The 22,070-nt window shown below is 45.1% G+C and overlaps 1 long non-coding RNA gene across 1 annotated transcript; it reads left to right on the top strand.

Moving 5' to 3' along the window:
- Positions 1–15,924: 15,924 nt before the first annotated feature.
- LOC110148412 (uncharacterized) lies at positions 15,925–21,459 on the top strand. The gene is made up of 3 exons (XR_011491122.1): positions 15,925–16,035; positions 16,581–16,849; positions 21,293–21,459. It is a non-coding gene; the product is annotated as an uncharacterized lncRNA (long non-coding RNA).
- The last annotated feature ends 611 nt before the right edge of the window (positions 21,460–22,070 follow it).

Here is a 22,070-nt window from a genome sequence, read left to right as displayed (position 1 = left end):
TGGGACTGGTTGCCAAAAGAACCAGCCATGTGATCAGAGGTTTGGAACTTTGGATTGCTATGAGTGCCTCATTCCCACCACCTCTGGAGATGGAAAGTGGCTGGAGACTGAATTTAATAACCAGTGGCCAGTGATACAATAAATCATGCCTATGTAAAGAAGCCTCCATTAAAAACCCCTATACAATGGACTTTGGAGATTTTCCAGGTTGGTGAACATGTCAAGGTGCTAGTAAGTTGTCATGCCTGAAGACAGCATGGGGTTCTGTGCCCCTTCCCCATACCTCGACCTCTGCGGCTCCTCCATTTGGCTATTCTTGAATTATCCTTTATAATCAACTAGTAACAGTTAAGTGGGCTTCTCTAGAGGCTCAGACAGTAAAGAATCTGCCTGCAATGCAGGAGACACGGGATCAATCCCTGGGTCAGGAAGATCCCCTGGAGAAGGGAATGACAACCCACTCCAGTATGCTTGCCTGGAGACCTCCATGCACAGAGGAGCCTGGTGGGTTATAGTCCATGGGGTTGCAGAGAGTCAGACCCAACTGAGCAACTAACACAGACACACACAGTAATCGTAAATAAAGCACTTGCCTGAGTTCTGTGAGTCATTTCAACAAATCATCAAACCTAAGGAGGGGGTTGTAAGAACACTTGAATTTTTAGCTGATTGGTCAGAAGCAACGGTCTGGGATTTGTGACTGGTATCTAAAGTGGGGGCCAGTGTGTGGGACTAAGCCCTTAACTCCTAGGATCTAACACCAATTCCAGGTAGATAGTTTCAAAATGTAATGGAATTGTGGGACACCCAGCTGGTGTCAGTGGGTTGAAGTAGTGTTGAAAAAGATCCCATGCATTTAATGTCAGAAGTGCTGTGAATAAGAGCAGCTCACGAGCTATCTCTTCCTCCTTAAGGATATATATATATATATATATCAGACTTTAAAGTCATGCCATCCAAAGAAGACAAACACACCCCAAGGTTTCATAAAATTATTCATTAGGTTACAGGAAGAATATATTAGAAAATCTATTTATTTTTTGTTTCACCCATTAAAGACACATACTATATAAATATGTAGCAGAACACATGTGTCATTTATATATATTTATAAAATCTAACAGGATGCATATTTAAAACTTCCTATGAATATGAGGTCATGCTGAAAAAATATTGGAGGCTACTGGTGTCGCAGGCCCAAAGGCATTAAATTACTTTTTCCTTGAAACAACAGTATGAAAATACTATGATCCACATCTAACAGATGGGAAAATTGAGGCTCAGAGGTGAACCTACTAATTCATTGTCACATAGGGTGTGAGGGACACAGCTTGGGCTGGTATGTGTCCATGCCACTCCATAACATCTGCTGACTGATAACCTGTTTATGGCAGGCTCCGTGGCAGGTGTTGGGGATAAGACAAACAAGTTGTGTTCCCCCGCAACACATGCTCACACTCTTCATAGTTGGGCCACACACTCCCACTGGGATAGAATCTTCTCTCCAGTCAGGGTGTGGGACCTAGAGCAACTGCTAGTTTCCTGGGACTTTCCTCTCTCCTTCTCTCCTGCCTTCCTATCCCTCCATCTTCAGAGAACATAAGGATCTGGGCATCAGTGGTTCTGCCCGCGGTGACTCTAAGGACATCCTAGATGGTGGCTGGGTCCCTCCAGGGCTCAGCAGCATGTGAGAGCAGGCACTTGCATGGGGAAGAGTGAGTGGACTCAGAGATGACACGCGTGGGGTAGGGCGGCTCTCTGCCAGGCCCCAGCAATAAGGATGAGGGCAGAGCATCAGGGAGATGCGGTTCAGGCTGCACCGAGAAGTCCGTAGGTTGAGGGCAGAACTGCCTCTTGCGCACGTGGTGAGGGTGGCAGGGAAACAGTCAAGGCTCATTGCAGGGTATGTGTTCTCTAGCACTGCCAGAGGAATGGAGCAGGGATCTGTTTATTGGAGCTGAAATCAAAGGCAGAAGCTTATCAACTAGGGATGAAACAAGAACCAGTTACTAGAACTGAATACATGGTCACAGTGGGCTTGTCAACAATGCTGGTTTATTTAAATCACCAATTGCCCATCTAAATTCCCTCATCTTAAAACAGGACTCTTCTAAAAGCCAAGGGAAGACAGAAACTAGAAATGAAATCTAAGTATGGAACTGTTGGGTTTGTAAAAATGTTCATCTGGGTTCTTCCATAAGTGCTTATGGAAAAATCTTCACGAATGTTTTGGGTAACCTAATATATCACCTTTCTTCTTTCCTTAGATCAGTGCTGATTGAGGGCATACTATGTGCTGGTCAGGAGACTAGATGCCAGGTGCAACAGTGAGGCAGCTAACCTTGCTCCTGCAGGGTTTTCTAGGCAGAGGGAGACAAACAGCTGAGGACTGACAGGACATCCTGAGCGCTGAGAGGGGATATGGCAGTGGCCAAAGGGGCTTTTGTGCTTCTTCAATCAAGATGCAAAGAGGCAAGCATATCCACTCAAACTCAAGAATCCAAGCCTAACCACTAAAGGAAAGGAGCCTAGAAGAGGCAGAGGTAGAAGATGTAGGGGAGTGGAGGGTAACTAGTGGTTTGAGGACTTCAGGGATTCAGGAAGGGAGCAAGACCTAGAGCCTTCTAACTCCGTTTGGTATCCTGTTTACCAGTAGGTATAATAGCCATGTCTCCAGAGCTGAGATAGCAGGAATAATCAATGATTAAGTGCTGATGTCTTCATATGGAATGATATATTTCTAGAGAGGTTGTGAACTGGCTGTATCACACCGTCTAATGGAAAACCTTGGCATTTGGAATTGGATGAACCATTTTTGAGTTCTAGTTATACCACTTTTCTAGCCAAGTGAGCTTGGGCAAATCATTTAACTTCTTTAAGCTCTGGGTTAGTTGGTTTGTTTTTCCCTAGGACCCCAACAGATAGAATTCAGTTCATCACAATCCTTGGTTCATGACACCTTCTCATTATTAATCCATCATATTGCAATGATTCATTCACATTGTTGCATATAGGTGGTGTATTTTAAACTGCCATGTGACACCTCATTATGGGAATGCCTATGCAGATCACCCATATATGTCAGATTTAGTAAGGCATATCAGTGGGGAAAAGAGAAACTCAGCTACATAGAGATAGAAAATAAAATAATTTTCCATAGGGACTAAGATAAAACAGAATCCTTAAATGATCCCACATGTAAAAATCAACTCCAGATAGTCTTACACGTCAAAAACAAAACTTTAAAACTTATAGAAGAGTTGATAGCATTCTCTCATGTGGGTGGCAGGAGGGCTAAGATACAATATATCTCAATAAATGATGCTAATTATGGAAACTAAGAGCATCAAGAGCGGGGAATGAAAAAGGAATTCATAGGGCCTGGACTCCATCTCAGGCCTGTCCGTGATGAGTGTGCTAGGCCGCCTCTCCAGTGGACTCTGAGCTCTGTGCTTAGCCCCTGTGGGAATGACAATGGAAGGATAAGACCCCCTCTGGGCAGGGGAATCTTGAAGATCACATCCAGGTTACTCGTTGCCTAAGAGAAAACAGACACTAATCACCTTTGCCTCAGGACAGTATCTACTGGAATATAACCACAGGCTTATTGATTATTAACTGTTTGAACACATAACACGTGAATGATGGGGTTATTGTGATTGTACTTACCCTTCCTTTGTAAGCCTCAAAGGATTTGGGCTGGTGGGTTTGGACATGTACACATGGGGTATAAAAGATTTTCACAAATGCTGGTCAGGGCCCTTGGCTAAGAGGAGACTCTGCCGTGGGCCCGCCGGTGTAATAAACTGCACTCCACTATCAAAAAAAATTAAAAAATAAATAAAACTTATAGAAGAAAATTTAAATGAATATATTTTAGGCCTTCTAATAGGGAAAGATTTCTTAAAAAAGACACATTGTTTATAAATAAAAGATTAATTAATTTAAATATTTTAAAGTTTGGAATATTTTCATCAGAATATAAGAACAGTTTCAGCTTCAATTTTCTCACTGATAAAATGGGGATAATAATACATTACAGAACTCTAGCAAGATGAAATGAAATAACACATATGTAACACTTAACAGAGGTCCTAGCACTTAGCAAACAATAAATGGTAACAATTATTAATCTTCTCAAAAATGATGTTATTATTTATCAAATAATACCAAGTAACATGACAAGACATATTTATGCCATATGAGAATAAGTGCTTAATTTCATGGTGATAATTTCAAGAAAGAAATGATAATGCAATCTACATTAGTAGTCAACAAATACTTACTGAACCTATAGGGAGACAGTGGACAAATATTTATTGAGCTTTCATGCCAGGCACCAGGCCAGGGGCTGGTTAATTTATGTCAGCCTCCATGACGTTTATGCCACAGTCTAACACACACACTACTTTCATACATTCATCTGTGACCAGAGCCAAGAAAGGACCTCCATACACTTTGACAACTTGTACATAGCACTGTAGAACTTTGGCCCTGTCCAAACCAGAAATCCTAGAACCAGCCAACTCTCAGTTGTTTGTCCTAACTGGAGAGTACAGAAAAACAGACAATCCAAACCAGTAGATAAGTTTTCTCTCATTCGTTCTGAGTTTTATGCAAATAATCAAAAGCCTCAAATCAATCCGACCCAACAACAAGGAAGCAAGACCAGAAGTAAGGCAGTTTTCGGGAACTGCTTGATCAGCAGCTCAACAATGACACAAAGATGCTCTCCATTTCTCTGCGCTGTGGCTCTGGATACAGAAGTACACGCACAGATACTTCAACGAGGCTGATGGCTGCTCTGGAATGTACAGAGCCTCATGCGCAGGAAATGAAACTGGGCTGTGCACACCTGGTTTGGAAAGTGCTGAGGAGCAGCTCGGGGTCTGCCCTGCTGCTGCTGTTTCCTAGGATTCTACCCCCCTGAGGGCTTTGTGCATTCATGTAACATAGCTTCCTTTTGGGTGTCTCCTACCAGGAACAGCCAACATAAGCTTTTAAAAATAATGAATTGTGCCTAAATAGATTTTATCACATAATTTGCCAAATGAGAATTCAATAAAAATTTATTGAGCTTTGGGGATGTCAACAATTATTCAGCTCTCACAAGTAACATTTGCTTAAAAATCTACCTGAGAACAGGATAACAACCTTCTCAAAATAAGAATTCATGTCTAGCTAACCCAAAAGAAACCTGATCTAAACATCTTTTAGAGAACAAACACTTCTCCTGAAAATCACCCTGGTATGATTTATGGGACTGACATAGATTTGGACACTGACTTTTAAGAGAAAAAAGAAAGCTACTCCCTTTCACAATATATTCTTTTTCCCACAACCTAGTGAGTTTCCTCCATTCCTGGAACCAATCCTATCATCTTCAGAATACTTCCTTTTTCTGGGAATGTGCTTCAAGTGGGAGTGATGCACCCAGTGTGGGTGTAGGAAGTAGGAAGGGTAACGGACCAGGAAATAAAGCCCGATTCTGGTCTATTGCATACTAGCTGTGCAAGTCTGGACTTAATATCACCAGGTTGTTGTTCCGTCATTCTTCACAGCAGATCATCAGGTATTGTAGGATAATGTTTTCAGAAGCATGTTAAAGAAAATAGCATACTCTAAACTTATCTCCTACTAGATCATGATTTCCTTAAGGGCAGGAAGCATGTCTTTTTTTATTATTCCTTTTATTTATTTATCTTTTGGCCATGCTACACAGCTTGTGAGATCTTAGTTCTCCAACCAGGGATTGAACCCATGCCTCCTGCAGTGGAAGCTCAGAGTCCTAACCACTGGATAGCCAGAGAATTCCCCAGGAAGCATGTTTTAATTATATTTGTATATTCCATCTCTCAATAAATGTTGATAATAAATGACAGCTGTCATGAATTAAGAGGAAAACAAAAGTCAACAGTAAAAGTTCAAATAAATAAATATTAGGGCTTTAATCTCGGATGGTAAAGAATCTGCCGGCAATGTAAGAGACCTGGCTTTGATCCCTGGGTAAGGAAGATCCCCTGGAGAAGAGAATAGCAAACCACTCTAGTATTCTTGCCTGGATGACTCCATGGACAGAGGAACTTGGTGGGCTACAATCCATGGTGTCTCAAAGAGTCGGACACAACTAAGTGACTAGCATTTTCAAGGATATAGTGTACAACATGATAAATATAACTAACAGTGCTGTATGGTATATGTGAAAGTTATTAATAAAGTAAATCCTAAGAGTTCTCATCACAAGGAAATTTTTTTCTATTTTTTTAATTTAAAAATTTTTAAATTTTATCCCATATAGATAATATGGGATGATAAATATTCACTAATCTCATTATGATGATCATTTCATGATATAAGGCAAATCATTATACAGTATACCTTAAATTTATATAGTGCTATATATCAATTATATATCTTAGTACAACTAGAAGAAAAGATAATTATAGGAAGCAGGAAAAAATGAATTAAAAAAAACCCATAAATGTTCAAGATGTCTTCTGGTCAGCACATGATACATTGAATCTAAAGAAGGATGGTGGCAGTTAAACAGCAGAAAGAAAATGTGCTGAAGCTCTCTAAGCAGTGAAGCACTGAAAACCAGGCTCTTTTTGGCCATTGTTTTACGTTTAGAGATGAAAGTTAGTCAGGCCAGGCTGAGAACAGACAATGAGAAACTAACAAGTTTCAACAGTCTGAGGATCACTTCCAAGATGAGATTGTATCCTGGGCTCTCCCCACCTGGGTTCTAATCTCCCTCTTGGGAGTTTCTCTTCCCCAATGCATCCCACGATTGGTAAGTTTCAGGAGAACAACTGGGGTGACTCAGCTCAGTGCCTCCTCTTCTTTTTCCCAGGCATTGGTTTCCAAAGGTGATCTGCTAGGGAAGGTGATCTACTAGGTTTCCAATGGCAAAGCAAATGGGAAGAGGGAAAAGGGAGAGAGATCAGAACAGAAAAAGAATGAGGAAGACCAAAGAAGACCACACCAACAAGCAGAGCCAGTGAGTCCGAGGATGTTCCAACAGCAGGGGTGTCTAGTATCCCCTGTTTTCACAAAATCCCCGATTTTGTGAAAATCGCCTGTTAAGTGTATGGCAATGTAACCAGCTTCAGCACCTATGGTCTTTCAATAAAGTCATGGCCTTATGTGCACGGCTGCCCTGGAGAATTGAAAAAAGGGGGCAGTGTCCATGTGGGGGAGATGATGTGCAGAAAGGATAGTGTGTACAGGAGGAAAGACGAGAAGAGATCAAGAAAGAGTTCACCGGAAACAAGAACTTGGAGCTAGAGACGAAACAAGGGCTGTCTACAATTCCTGGAGATACGGGGAAACACTGGGCTTCCCAAGTAGAAACAGGAGCAAATCATTTTATGGGGCCACCAACTGGAGGCGTGGCCCCAAAACACCGAATAATAACAGACAGACAGCATCTGGGTTATAGGTCTCTGAAGTCTTATTGTTCTCAGATGAGAGTACGAACAACATTGGGGAAGAGGGGAAAGGGAAGGATAGAGCAGGGAGGCGGGCGCAAAAAAGAGGCTCCTTCTTTTCTTCTCCTATTTCAGGGTCAAAAGGTAAAGCCAGAGAGCTGGCTATTTCTGCTCACTGGAGATGATACAGCCCATAACAGACTGAGGAGCCAACAGTCAAACCATTCCTCCTTCAAATTAAAGCAGAGAATGAGGCAATTTCCCAGAAATTTTGGATTTTTAAAAAATCACCTTGGACTGAATTAATTGTGCCACCTCTCTGATTCACCTGGGGATTCATGCTGCAGAATAATTCCCAAGTCCAGTTCCAAGATGCTTACCTAATGTGGGCCAGGGAATATTTGATATGTAATAGCATCTTTAATTTGTGTGAAAAATATCTCCATGGCTTGAAAATGTTAACATGTTAAACACCAGTGGGGCAGGCCTTGTCTAGCACAATCCCATGACTCCTGTTGCTAACCTGAGTCACCCTGCCACCTGCAGGAAGGAAAAGCTGACCTGGGCAGCTCTGCTTTCTCCAAGGTCCAAGCAGACGAGAAGGTCAGGTGAGAACCTCACCTGCTATAGCCGCCAGGTCCACAGGGGCTTGAGAGAGAGTGAAGCTGCCCCTCCCAGCCTGAGTCTCAGCCTGGCCGCCCCGTCTGACAGGCGGTGTAGACTGCCAGCTACCCACGGCACCTTTCCTCTCCCTTGACATGAGGACGGCCTGAGAATCACAGGTGGCTTCTTACTCAGTTTCCCTGAGCTGCTTTTTTTGGCCCATCTCATCTTCTGCTGGTTTTGTTCAATTTTCTGCAAGCTTTCCTATCTGGCTCACTTGCTTCCCTTCGTCCCTCACAGTCATCTCCTGTCACTCCACTGACCGGAGAGGACAGGTTCCCCCCAGAAAGCAGAGCTGAGCCCCCCAGCCCCCTGCAGTCTGCAGTCTCCCTGACCTCGGGGAACCCACTGCCTAGCTGTTGAGGTCAGTAGGGACTTTCCCAGACGGCACTTCGTTCTCCTTTAGCTTTTTTATTTCTGGCTGTCAGGCTTCCTCTTAATCACGCATGGGACCACATTTCACACAACAAAAGCCAACCTAGGCCTTGGGTGAATGGCGGTTCTAGAGGGGAACCCCATCATCTCCATTCCCTCATCAAAGCAGAGCTAAACGGAACCCACTGCAAACACAAGAATGAGAAGGGCTGATGAGCGTGGTTCCGGGAAAGGTGCTCAACCAGGCACCCGGGGCTCCAACACAGGGCCAGACCCCACTGTTTATTCCACCCCATGATCAAGTCACCTAACCGCCTAGACGTCAGGAGATCATGCTTCTGAGCCCTTCTCATGATGGATGTGGCTAATACATGCATCGCTCTAACATACCTCAGAAACATAAAGCAATGTACTGAAGACCCCCATCAAGGGCAGTGAATGAATACATCAAAGCCTTCAGAGTGAAGGCTGGGTGGCTCTCTCACTATTTACTCCCAATGCTCAGGACAGGGAAGGGAGGAGGGGTGGGAGGAAGGAGACCACGGATCCAAGAGGCATGAAATTTTAGATCCTCCCCATGTCCGTGATACCTGTTACCTGCTGGCAGGAGGAGGAACACCCTAACGACCACCCAGGTCTCTCCTGAACTTGCATCTCTGAATTAAGTCCCATCTGTGTGAAAAGTGAGAAAGTCTAGCACTAAACCAGAGATGCTTTTGTTTGAAGGTCAACAGTCAAAGTCCTGAGCCGGCACAACTTCAGGGAGAATGTTCATATAGTGAAGCCAGGGCTACAACAGCAATATCTACATGTTTACAGTGCTTTATAGTTTATTAAGCATTTTCCAGGACCTGACCTTGTTCTGATCTTCAAAATACCATGCAGGCAGAGAGGAGAGCTTAGGCCTATTTTCCAGATGAGGAGACTGCGACTCACAGGAGTGCAGAAATTCACAGCAAATCACAAGGCCAGTAAATGGCAGAGCTGGGATTTGGACACTGTTTCCTGACCTTTCAGTCACTGGTGAGGATACTCATGAGGGTGGATCAATAGTAAGCTGACTGCCTCTGTAGCAACCAAAACTAATATGAGTTCCTCTTTATTTCAATAGAATGACTTTTATTCTGAATCTCTGGACAGAATTTAGAGAGGAAATCCCATCCTGCTAAAATAAGAAAAAAAAAACCTCCTTTCAAGCAACACATACAATTAGTAAATAAGCAATTTTAAATAGTTGACTTCTGTAGTAGTCAGCTGATTGCCAGCAACAACAGTGGTGCGCCATTCCCCTCATTGGAAACAGTAGAATTGAAGTTGATAAGGACGCAGTAAAACTGGTGTTTATGCTCCACGCTGGTGGCCCCGTCTGCTACTACCACCATTTATAAGCTGTGTACCCACAGATATCAGTAGCCATGAAATTGTTCACACTCTCTGAATCAGTAATTTTACATCTGGGAATTTATCCTAAGGAAATAATATGAAATACAAAGAGGAAAAAAATACCTCTCCTGACCTCTGGTTGTTGAATTCTCCCTTGTGTAGCAATGAGATAGCATGATATCTTTTCAATATATTTCCTTTGTTTAAATTATTTCACATTAGGTCCTGTTACCTGGCTCTGGAACCATCATTATTATGAACACATACAAAGATAGCCAATATAAATATTATTATCCTCCCCTTCTTTCCTTCATAGTTGATCCCAATTAACCTTTTCGAGTGCATTGCCTGTTACCCCATCTCTCCATCCCACGCCCCCATCAAACTCAGAGCTCTGGTCAAGTACAACTTTTCACAGTGGACCAGAGGGGCCATGAATATATACCATTCTTAACTTCCGCAAGCAACAGAGTCACCTGGAAAGAAGGTTACAACACATCCTGACACACACGCTCTCCTGCCACTCTGACCCAGCAGGTCCTGTGGTAGGCCCAGGAAGGTGCATTTCCAACAAGTTCTAGGTGATGCTGCTGCCGGTGGTAGGGGTCACACTTCGAGAACCACTGGGGTGAACAACAGTCTGCCTCAGAGGACTTCCTCCTTCCGGCAAAATCTCCCCAGTCCTTCCAGCCCCAGCTCCTCCCTTCTTTTTCTGCAGCCATCTCCAATCCCACCAAGCTGAACTAATTACTTGTCCCTTGTGCTTCTTTGGGGAGAGAAGAGCGCCTATTCCACTGTATAATTAGAGTGAGTTGTATAATCAGTGTCAGCTCCCTGCTAACTGGGAGCGTCTGGAGGGCTGGCCCACAGCCTCCCCAGCCCTGAACCCCCAGAGCAAGCACAACGCCTGGCACACAGCGACCATACACACACATAAGGCTGTGCCCTTCCTCACTGCCTCCCTCAACAGGAAGGGATGGTCAACTCCTGTTCCCACAGGACCCATTCTCACATTGAATGGCTATTCAAAAAAAAAAAAAAAAAAAACCACCACCACCACAATTAGCTATGACAGCAAAAGAAGAAACATGAGCAGAGTTTATTAGTTTGCCAGGCTAATAAATATCATCTTGCTTTGCTCTCTAAACTCCCTAATGAAGATAGCAGCTCTCAGCCAAATAAATAAAACATTAGGTTGACAACACACAGCACATCACAAGCACAGTTCACTAATTCGCTCATTGCCGAAGGACATCAGCCACCTTTGGGATAATCTCCATAAACACACTGCCCAGACTCCCTTTCTACTAGATAAACAGTGTCACGCTAAGGCTTTAACATTTTTCAATGTCTTATATGTATTTTATTTCAATAACTATCCTTTAATAGCAAGATACCTGTCTGAATCAAATGAAAGCTATTTTTCAGTAATTGTCCTAAAAGCCAATTCCTTTTCTGGAAAAACATCCTTTTTGAATCACAAGTGGTTGGGCTAAACTGTGTTCTCAGAATATTAATGTGAGCTTAAGCTATTAAAATGTCATGGTTAACCTTTTTAAAACCTAATTAAATTAAAATAATAATATGTGGAACAGTTTTACTGGAGGAAAAGGCTCTTTTTCAAAGAACCTGTTCCAAGTCTCAGGACTAACACCTTGATGCCATGGTGGGAAAGAGGTTTCGCATGCAGACAAAAGAGAGCCCAGCTTGGCATGTGCTGTGATTACCTTTTGGTTATTAGTGTTAGAGTTAATTATTGCAGCATGCTGGAGGGCAGGGACAATTTACTTGCCTGATCACACCTAATAAGATGTATTTGCAGATTCCAGCATCTCCTGGACTTAATCAACAAACTATCAAGACAATCAATGCTGTTGGGCCCCATGTCCTTGTGATATTTTTTCCAAACAAAAAGATAAAAATCCAAGGACAGAGGGCTAAGGATATAGGCAAGCTGTTCAGAAGACGTGAGGCTTATCTCCCTCCTGTTTGGCTGAAGCCACTGTGCGGAAGGACTGGTTCACCCCAAGGCCTGATTCTATCAAGAGCAAAGTTCAAGCCAGCCAACACAAGGAAACTAACATCTGAAAACGCCCACACTTCTTGGTAACTGCTGGAAATCTCTTCTACTGACTTTATCCTGTGTGGGAAAAGGCACTGGCTCAGATCAAGTCTTTTTCATACAGAGTATGAATTTGAGGAGAAAATTATATTTACATCCCCAAAACTCAGTGCATCATTTTCCACAGAACAATGTGTGGTGAAAGACTTGAGTAACATTCCCAGTTCAACTGGTAAGATTTCATATTCAGTATAAGCTATTCTCTGCCTGTTGTATTCTTGCCCGGAACACATTTCTGCAAGCCTTGGGTAATTTGCCCTGGTTTTTGCGTAGTGTTATACAACAAGTCTCCTCAAATCTGAGAAAGTATTGAAGAAAAACTTGGAGACAAGAGGAAAGCCATGACATTGAAAGAGGAAATCTTACTGCACACAGAGAAGTTGCTTGTCAACAACCAAACTAATAGCCTGGGATTAGGAAGGAATGTTTTAAGCATCTTACATCCTAATAGGAGAGTCTTTTAGTTCCATGTAGGTGTTATACTAGGGACTTCCCAGGTGGCGCTAGTGGTGCCTGACAGTGCAGGAGATATAAAAGATGTGGGTTCAATTCCTGGGTTGGGAAGATCCCCTGGAGGAAGGCATGGCAACCCACTCCAGTATTCTTGCCTGGAGAATTCCATGGACAGATGAGCCTGGCAGGCTACAGTCCATAGGGTCACACAGAGTTGGACGTGACTGAAGTGACTTAGCACGCATGCATGTTTTATGCTTCTGTTATGTTTTAGGAAATTGTGTGGGAACTTAGAATTGATGTGTAACAGTGTAATTTTTACCACTTCAAATAATAAGAAATAGGCTCTGGCTGGCATTTTTCATGTAGACCATCTGACTCTTAGAAGCAGATTACTGGTGTTATGTGGGAGGAGATGGTATTTTAGAAACTGGATAGGCAGTGATGCCCTGTGCCTCCGTATTACTCCCCACCCATTCAGGAACACTGAGTACTATAACCCAGTACTGTGTTGTGGGCTGTGGACATGACAGTGAAGGAGCCAGCATCTGTATCTTGAAGAACCCTGGGATGGGGTCAGAGGGCCAGCAGAGGAAGTGGGGAGTAGGGGGAGGAGCAGGTGGTGGGACCCTCATCCAGCTCCCAGAGCCAGGGAGGCATGAGCAGAAGGAGAGAGGGAATGAACAGGCCATGCTAAAGCCCAGAGACAGAGCAAAAGGCAGCTGAACCTGGGTGCATCACTGAGCCCAAAAGAGCAGGTCCTCCCACACTGCAGCACCTTCACTGCATCCCAGGAAGGAAGAAGAGTTCCAGCTCCTCTCAGTAGCTCTGCCCACAGGCTTCTGCACCATCTTCAGGTTAAGCTACTTCAGGGACAAACTGTGAATGGGCTCTAAGACTTCATTTCCTCATCTAAATATGGGATAAATTTCCTCCTTCTAGAGTTATTGTGAGTATTGAATGAGTTAATATATGAAAAGTGCCTAGACCAGTGCCTAGCAATATGTCAGTGATTATTTTATTTACCTACTTTTCAGTGCAATATATTAGCTATTATTATTAGCTTGCTGTTGTTGCTGTTCAGTTGATCAGTTGTGTCCAACTCTGAGATCCCATGAGCTACAGCACACCAGGCCTCCCTGTCCATCACCACCTCCCAGAGCTTGCTCAAACTCATGTCCATCAAGTCAGTGATGCCATCCAACCATCTCATTCTCTGTTGCCCCCTTTTCCTCCTGCTCTCAATCTTTCCCAGCATCAGGGTCTTTTCTAATGAGTCAGTTCTTTGAATCAGGTGGCCAAAGTATTGGAGCTTCAGCTTCAGCATCAGTCCTTCCAATGAATATTCAGTGTTGATTTCCTTTAGGATTGACTGGTTTGATCTCCTTGCAGTCCAAGGGACTCGAGAGCTAGAGGCCCTATAAACGTGTCACCGAGAAACCTAAGGGTCCCTGAGCTCAGGTTGGGGCTTTTAACACCTGCGTTCCCAGTCTTTCTCTCTCTCTTCTTTTCACTTGCCTTCTCTTTTCTTCCACACAGGCAAATGCATATTTTTGGACCACTCATTGCTGCCATGAACCTGCATATGACATGGATTTAACTTAAGAAAATCCAAGAATGCCCACTTGGCTGGATAAGGTAGGGGAGAACAATTTCAATACTGCAAGCCTTCCTTGCCTTCTATCAGGGAGCACAAGGTGAACTCCAGAAGAGAGGGTGACATGAGCCTGTCCCACCAACAGGGCCGCTTTCCCAGCCTCAACTGTCCTGAACATCTTGCCACATACATGCAGGTGAGTTAGGGGAACTTCAGGCATAAACCTGACTATATGCAATTTTTACCCTCCATTGCCTTTGGAAGCCAAACCTCTCTTAAAAAAGAGATACCCAAGCACCTGTCTGTCGAGCACTGAGTAAATTCTAACTGAATCAAAAATGTTGAAGGTTTTCTGAGAGCTGTTTTTTACTTAGGAAGGTTTACATCCTCCCCCAAGGGTAGCCTGAGCAATGGAACAAATGCCTCCCAGATGTGAAAACAAAAGAAGGGGCTGGGGTCTACTACCTGAGTCACCAGGCCGTCCCCTCCCCCATACAACCTGAGCCACCACGCCTTCCCCTCCCCCACATGCTCCCATGGTAAAATCAGCATCCTCTCCACCTAAAGTAGGGCTAAAAAGGGAAATTTGTCACACATAGCAGCTACAGCAGGGCAGACACAGAGCTTGAAAAATAGATGATCTCAGCTCACAAGCCCACAAGCCCCATGCTGCTCCTGACCTTAGGCAGGTATGTTCTCCCCGCTGGGTTTTGAAGAAGGAAACAGACAGAACAGGCTCCATCTTGAAAGCGGGACTCCATCTTGGGCCGGACCGTGGACTTTGAGCTCTGTGCTCAGGATCTATGGAAACAACAAACCAACTGGAAAACCAGGCTCCCTGGATGGAAGAGCCCCAGGGCTCGTACCTAGACTCTCTGTCACCTAAAAGAATACCCTAATTATCTGTGTAACCAAATAGAATCGTAAATTCTATTATGCTTATTGGTGTATGACCACAGGCCTATTGATAATTGTCCACTGTTAACTACCTAGGCTTAAGGCATATGAATCACAGGTTAACTTTGATTGTATCTTTCTTTTCCTTTGTTCAGACTAGTTTCAGGGAATTTGGGGATGTGGGTTTGGGCACGTACACTTAGGGTATATAAGGTTTTCAGAAAAACTGGTCACGGTCCCTGGCTAAGAGGAGACTCTGCCTTGGGCCCGCCGGTGTAATAAACTGCACTCCACTGTCTGCACTGTCCTTCTGAGTGAGTTTGTTTCCCGGAACATGTGGCTACATTTAGTGCATTGACTGGGAAACTCCTCACTTTGAGGAGACAAGTCCCAGTTGGGACTACTCCGAGGCCTTGTGGCTCGAATCTTCTAGAGGGGGGAAGGTGCCTTGCCCTTCTGGAAGGATTCTGCTTCTCAATGCCTGGACCTTTCAGGTTAGCAGGTAGTGGACGGCAGCAGGGGAACTGAGCGCTCAGGTGAGGAGGAACCCACCCAGCAGGGTGGAAGAGGGGGCCTGATCACCACCACCCTCCCGCCCCCGGGAGGGATGAGAAGGCACACAGACCCACAGGAGCCTGGACTAGGCAGGTGGCAATGATTGCTTGGTACACAGGTTGACGGGCGTGTTAGGGCTTAGGAAGGAAATTTGTGAAGGTCATTTAGGAGGTGGTGTCCATGCCGTCTTGGGGAAAATTATTACCAAGCAATTGCCAGGGGATTTTTAGGAGAAAAAACTTGGTTTTCATGTGCTCATGTTCTGCCCTCCCCAAGGAGGTGTCCCATCTGCTATGAAATTCTTGACACCCTCAGAATTGCCAGGCTAGAAGGAGGGGGATACATAAGTGAGTACAAATTGGCTTTTCTGGAGACAGCCTGGGACGTGGGATTTTTAACCCATCTGTATTTTCATCCGCACCTGATCAAGCCCACCAAGGCAGAATGGACTTTAAAAGTTAAGGGAAAAACAGTCTTGGACCACGTGGTGTTCTATTTCGCCTGTGCTGACCGGCAGGTGAAGACACGCCAATCCCCCTTCTCCCTCTGGGATCTGGCAGGTAAGGCTCCTCTCACCCCAATTAGGAAGGAGGCAGAATGGCAATTTAAGTGTCACTGAGTGGAAATATCAGAAGTACATAGAGTACTGAGAACTTCGTAGACAGAACGAAAAGGAAAAGTAGAAGGTCTGAGAAGGTAAGCAAGATGGGGGGAAGTGAATCTAAGGCAACTGTATTGGGGTGCATGATTAAACATTTAAAGGGATTTGTAGGAGACTATGGGGTGGACACGACTGAAGCGACTTAGCAGCAGCAGCGCGGGGTGAAGATGAAGCCTAACCGCCTGCATATACTCTGTGAGGTCGAACGGCCCCCATGGGAGTAGGACGGCCACCAGAGAACACCATGAACTTAAAAATAGTGGAAGCGGTCTATACAGTAGTCAGAGGAGAGCCAGGACACGCGGATCAGTATCCATCTATTGACTCATGGCTAGGGTTAGCTCAAGACCCTCCTACTTGGACAAGGTTCTGTATCCAGGAGGGAAAGGGAAAAATATTAATGGCACAAAAATTGACTGATGATAAAAAAAGGAAATTTTACAGGATTCGGACAGGGATAACCTGATGCCTCCCCCAGATAACTGGATAACGACTCGCCCGCCGCCCAGTGTTCCACCAGGACCAGAGGCCGCCTTAATGCCCGATCCAGGGCCAGGTGAAGTTCTGGCGGCAGCCAATGCGCCTCCGCCAGCTCTCCCGGAGTTCATAGAGCCGCCGTTTCGGCAAGCCCCAGTCCCAGTAATGGAGACCTCCGGTCAACGCCCCCAGAATTCCACCTCAGCTGGACCTCTAGATTGTATCCACCTCTCCCGGTGAGTACTGATGGGAAGGGGGGAGAAAACACAGCAATTAGACAGAGGCTGCGCTCCGCCAGGGAACGGGGGCAAGAACCCCACTACAGATGCCCCCTCAGAGAGCTACAGCAGCCTCCAGGTCAGGACGCATGTGGGCACTACCATCAGCCCCCCTGTAGCCTATTATTACCAGCCATTTTCCTCTACGGATGTATTAAACTGACAGAGACACGCTCCACGGTACTCTGGGGAGCCACAAGCCATGATTAGGCTAATGGAGACTATTTTTCGAACCCACTGCCCTACATAGGATGACATAATCCAACTACTAGTCTCCCTTTTCAGCACTGCGGAAAGACACAGGATCCAAATCAAGGCCAGAAAATGGTTCAGAGAAATGGCGCCTGAGGGTATTGCAAACCCTCAGTTGTGGGAGAACCAGCCATCCCTGATGAGGGGCCTGATTGGGACTGTGACCCAGAGGAAGGGAGGGGCCACCTGGAGATATCGGGTGACTATTTTACAAGGTGTCAAGAGGGGGGCCCAAAAAGCTATGGGTATCGCAAAACCCTCCGAAGTGATTCAAAGCGAAAGCGAATCACCTGCTGAGTTCTGCAAAAGACTGTGCGAGGCCTATAGACTTTATACGCCAATAGACCCAGCCGGAGGCTGCTGGGTCTCAGATGCTGATAAATGCAGCCTTTGTGTCTCTAGCCTACCCTGAAAATGTCAGATGGTGGGGACACCAAGTGACTCATGAATTTTTATACATCCCTGAATGTCCAGTACCTTTGTTAGGAAGAGACTTGCTGTCTAAATTGGGGGCACAAGTGACCTTTCCCCCCATGAAAGACCCACTGTTTGAGTGGGGTCTACCACCTATTTACTCTCCCTCTCAGTAACCCTTCAAGATGAATGGAGGTTGCACAATCTCTCAGCAAGGAAACATGACAGGCTAAACAGTCAAGAGAGAGAGAGTTAACTCAACAATACCCTGAGGTCTGGGTGGAAGACAACACCCCCAAGGCTTGCAAAATAAATCCCACTGGTAATAGAACTCAAACCCTGTACAATTACATCAGCACCCGCCTTGGGCCTACCAGACCTTGCTAAGCCGTTTACTCTTTAGGACAAGGTGGCTATGGGAGTGTTGTCCCAGATTATGGGGACATGGGACAGACAGGGACTTATCTCTCGAATCAGATGGACAATGTTGCCACTGGGTGGCTGGCATGCTTACGGGCAGTTGCTTGCAGTTGCCTTACTGGTCCGGGAGGCAGCCAAGCTGACTTTGGGCCAAGATTTGTTTGTAAAAGTCTCGCATGAGGTCAGCACTTTCCTGCGAGGGGACCCCCATAAATGGCTGTCAACATCCCGGATTACTCAGTACCAGGGACTGTTACGTGAGAACACCCATGTTGCTACTGAGCCTTGTCAGGCCCTGAATCTGGCCACTCTCTTTCTTGTGGGAGAAGGTGGGCCCTCACATGATTGCAAGAAAATATGCCAGCAGACCTGACTTGAGAGACCAGCCAATCCGGACCCAGATTCGGTCCTGTACACCAGTGGCCCCAGCCTGGTGAAACGAGGACAACGACTGTCGGGATATACAGAGTCATGGAAGAAACCATCGCTGAGGCCTGCTCTCTGCCCTCACACTGGTCCGCTCAACAGGCCAAACTATGTGCTCTAATCCAGGCCCTCCAGCTGTCAGAAGGTAAGAAGACAAACATTTACAGGGCTCTGTATCAGGAGAGAAGCCTTTGACAGCTAGTGAAAAAGATACTAAAAATAGGAAAGAAATCAAGACCCTAGTAGATGCTGCCTGGGAACCAGAAAGGGTTGCAGTCATACACTGCTGAGGACGTCAAAAACGGGATACCCCCCTGGGCTCAGGGAACAGACTGGAAGATAAGACCGCTAGACAAGCAGTCGAGGGCTTGGGGGTGACAAATGAAGCCCCTATTAAAGCTGTCATATTGGCGGAGCTGCCTGAGCTAACACTAGACTCTCCAAAATACACTGAAGCCCAAAACCAACTAGCCAAAGCAGAAGGGGCCATCAAGACTGAAAAGGGATGGTGGGAATTGCCCAGTGGCAAATTATTGGTACCGGAGGAGCTGGCACCTACTCTGTTAAAAAAAACACACCAAGTGACCCATCTAGGCCATGATAAACTGGAAGAGCTAATTTGAAAATATTTCTTGGTTCCCCACCTCTCTTCCCTACGCAGGACAAAATCTCAGAACTGCACTGCCTGCTCATGGATCAATGCTGCCTCTTGGCACAGACAGAAATCTCCGGGGATTCAGCTAAAAGGCACGCTGCCCTTTGAACACCTGGAAGTAGACTTCACTGAAATGAAACCTAACCGACACTACCATTACCTGCTGGTCATAGTATGTACGTCCTCGGAATGGGTAGAAGCTTTTCCTACCCGGACTAAAAGAGCATCAAAAGTAGCCGGTGCCTGCTTAGGGAGATAGTTCCCAGATTTGGATTTCCTACCAGCATTGGATGGGACAGTGGCCCAGCTTTCATAGCTGATTTAGTAAAACAAGTAAGCAAAACTTTAAACATCAAGTGGAAATTACATACAGCATATAGGCCCCAGAGTTCTGGGATGGTGGAAGGAACCAACCGGACACTTAAAGAGACACTCTCCAAGTGGATCTTAGAGACTGACTGCTCCTGGGTGGACTGGTCCGACGTCACTGCTCAGACTCAGGATGACCCCATGGTCCCACAGCTCTTTGTACAAAATTGTGTATGGGAGGCCCCCTCCCATAATAAAACAGGTGCCAACAAATTTGCCTCAGGTAAGGGGAGATGAGATTTCACAGCAGATGAAACAACTGGTTAAGGTAATGGATCAGGTAACTAAGTTGGTACAAGAAAGGGTGCCGTTCCCCGTTGCGGAACAGATTCACGAATCTGTGCCCGGGGATCAGGGGTGGTCAAGGACTGGAAACACGACTCCTTGGCCCCACGTTGGAAGGGTCCACATACTGTTATTCTAACCAGCCCGACTACAGTTAAAGCTGCAGGTGTCACCCCCTGGATCCACCACAGGAGGGTGGAGAGAGCATAGCACACAGACCTGGAGGACGCTGAGTGGACTACACAAATGGACCCCACTGATCCCCCTGAAACCAAGATCATCTTACAGAAGAAAAAGAAATGAAGCTCTACGATCCACTGCTGCTACACGGACTTGCTGGTATCATCCTGAGACTAAACTACACAGTTTCAGAACAAAGAGGGACCTGTGCTGTAATTAAAGTTGAATGTTGTGTATATATTCCTGATTTATCTGGCTATATATCAGCCACCCTAAATGATATGAAAGGTCAGGTAAAAGTTATCTCTGATGATAATCTTCCTTTTTGGACTTCAGTCCTATCTTGGGTGAAGGGTGACTGGTGGAAAACTATATTTACCATTGTTATAGTTGCCTTGATAGTTCTGCTTTGTGGACCCTTTATTTTACAATGTATTATGAACTTTGTATCCCAAAGGTTGATGTCGTTCTCCCAAATTGGAGGTCCAAGAGTCAGGGTGCAATATATCCCTATGAATGATGCTCATACTATGAGTTAAGAGCATCAAGAGGAGGGAATGAAGGAGGAAACAGACAGAGCAGGCTCCATCTTGAAAGCAGGACTCCATCTTGGGCCGGACCGTGGACTTTGAGCTCTGTGCCCAGGATCTATGGAAATGACATACCAACTGGAAAACCAGGCCCCCTGGATGGAAGAGCCCCAGGGTTCGTACCTAGACTCTCTGTCACCTAAAAGAATACCCTAATTATCTGTGTAACCAAATAGAATCATAAATTCTTTTATGCTTATTGGGGTACGACCACAGGCCTATTGATAATTGTCCACTGTTAACTACCTAGGCTTAAGGCATATGAATCACAGGTTAACTCTGAAACTTTCTTTTCCTTTGTTCAGACTAGTTTCAGGGAATTTGGGGAGGTGGGTTTGGGCACGTATACTTAGGGTATATAAAGTTTTCAGAAAAACTGGTCAGGGTCCTTGGCTAAGAGGAGACTGCCTTGGGCCCACCAGTGTAATAAACTGCACTCCACTGTCTGCATTGTCCTTTGAGTGAGTTTGTTTCCCAGAATGCATGGCTACAACAGTTTAATTTCAAAATGCAGTGCAGTCACTGAAAAAAAAAAAAAAAAGTAACTCGCTCTTTAGGATATGCACAATTTTCATCAGCATTAGCCTCTGGTGGCTAGAGTCTCGGGCAGTCTCTCCTCATCTTCCCTATTCTAGGAAAACAGTTTTTCTAAGCGTCTGTGGATGCCTGCCTGGGTTTTGAGGCACGGTCCACACCCCAAGTCAGGAGACAAAATCCTCTCCCCCCAGTCTGATGTTTATAGAGTGCTGTGATCTCAGATTCCAACTTCCTTCTCCCACCTGAAATCTAATCATGCCTTTTGTCTTTCAGCCACAATTATACATCAAAAGAGAAACATGATGATGCAACAGTTTGCCCAGACCTGTGTAACTGATTCACAGAAGTAAACAGAAGGTGTAATTACAGCTGAAAGGCGGCAACTTCTGCAGGGAGAAGAAAAAAAGGAAAATGTTCTTAATAAAATACTCTTGCCTTTATTTTAAGCTTGGTGCTCACATTCTCTAACACAGAGAAGCAAGTGAATAACCATGTCCACATAAAAACACTCCCATTCACCCCATGCAACTAGTAATATTTGAGAGACCCTTTCAGCAAATGAACAATATGCTTAAAATAAACATCAGCAGAGGTTTTAGTCTTCCTCCACTTCCTCCACTGCTACAAAATCTGAACAGCGATGAGCGAAAGAGCATGAAAGCGAAACCAGCTCACACAGAAGACTCCAGAGATCAAGATCTTCCAAATGGAAACTCCAGTTAGCTCGGCTTCTCGGAATCTCATCGCTTAAACTGTGATTTCAAAGAGGAAATCCCTGAGGGCCCAGCAGGTACATATCATCAATTGTCCATATTACTTATGCAAAAACCCTTTCTGCTGAATATTCTAGACCGAGAAGTGACAGCTTCCAAATGAGATCTGCCAGCACAACCCTCTTTTCCCCAAACAGCAAGAATCAGCAGAACACACCTAGAAGTCCTCTCAATTTATTCTTCATTGTAAGCCAGAGGGAAAGGAAGTGAGATCGGCTAAGTGAGATCCCAAGCCGCACAAAGTGAAGTTGCTCGGTCATGTCTGACTCTTTGCGACC

Source organism: Odocoileus virginianus, chromosome 14 (assembly GCF_023699985.2).
Source record: "Odocoileus virginianus isolate 20LAN1187 ecotype Illinois chromosome 14, Ovbor_1.2, whole genome shotgun sequence".
NCBI classification, from domain to species: Eukaryota; Metazoa; Chordata; class Mammalia; order Artiodactyla; family Cervidae; genus Odocoileus; species Odocoileus virginianus.
Note: the sequence above shows the minus strand (reverse complement) of the source record. Positions and strands in the feature narration are given on the sequence as shown.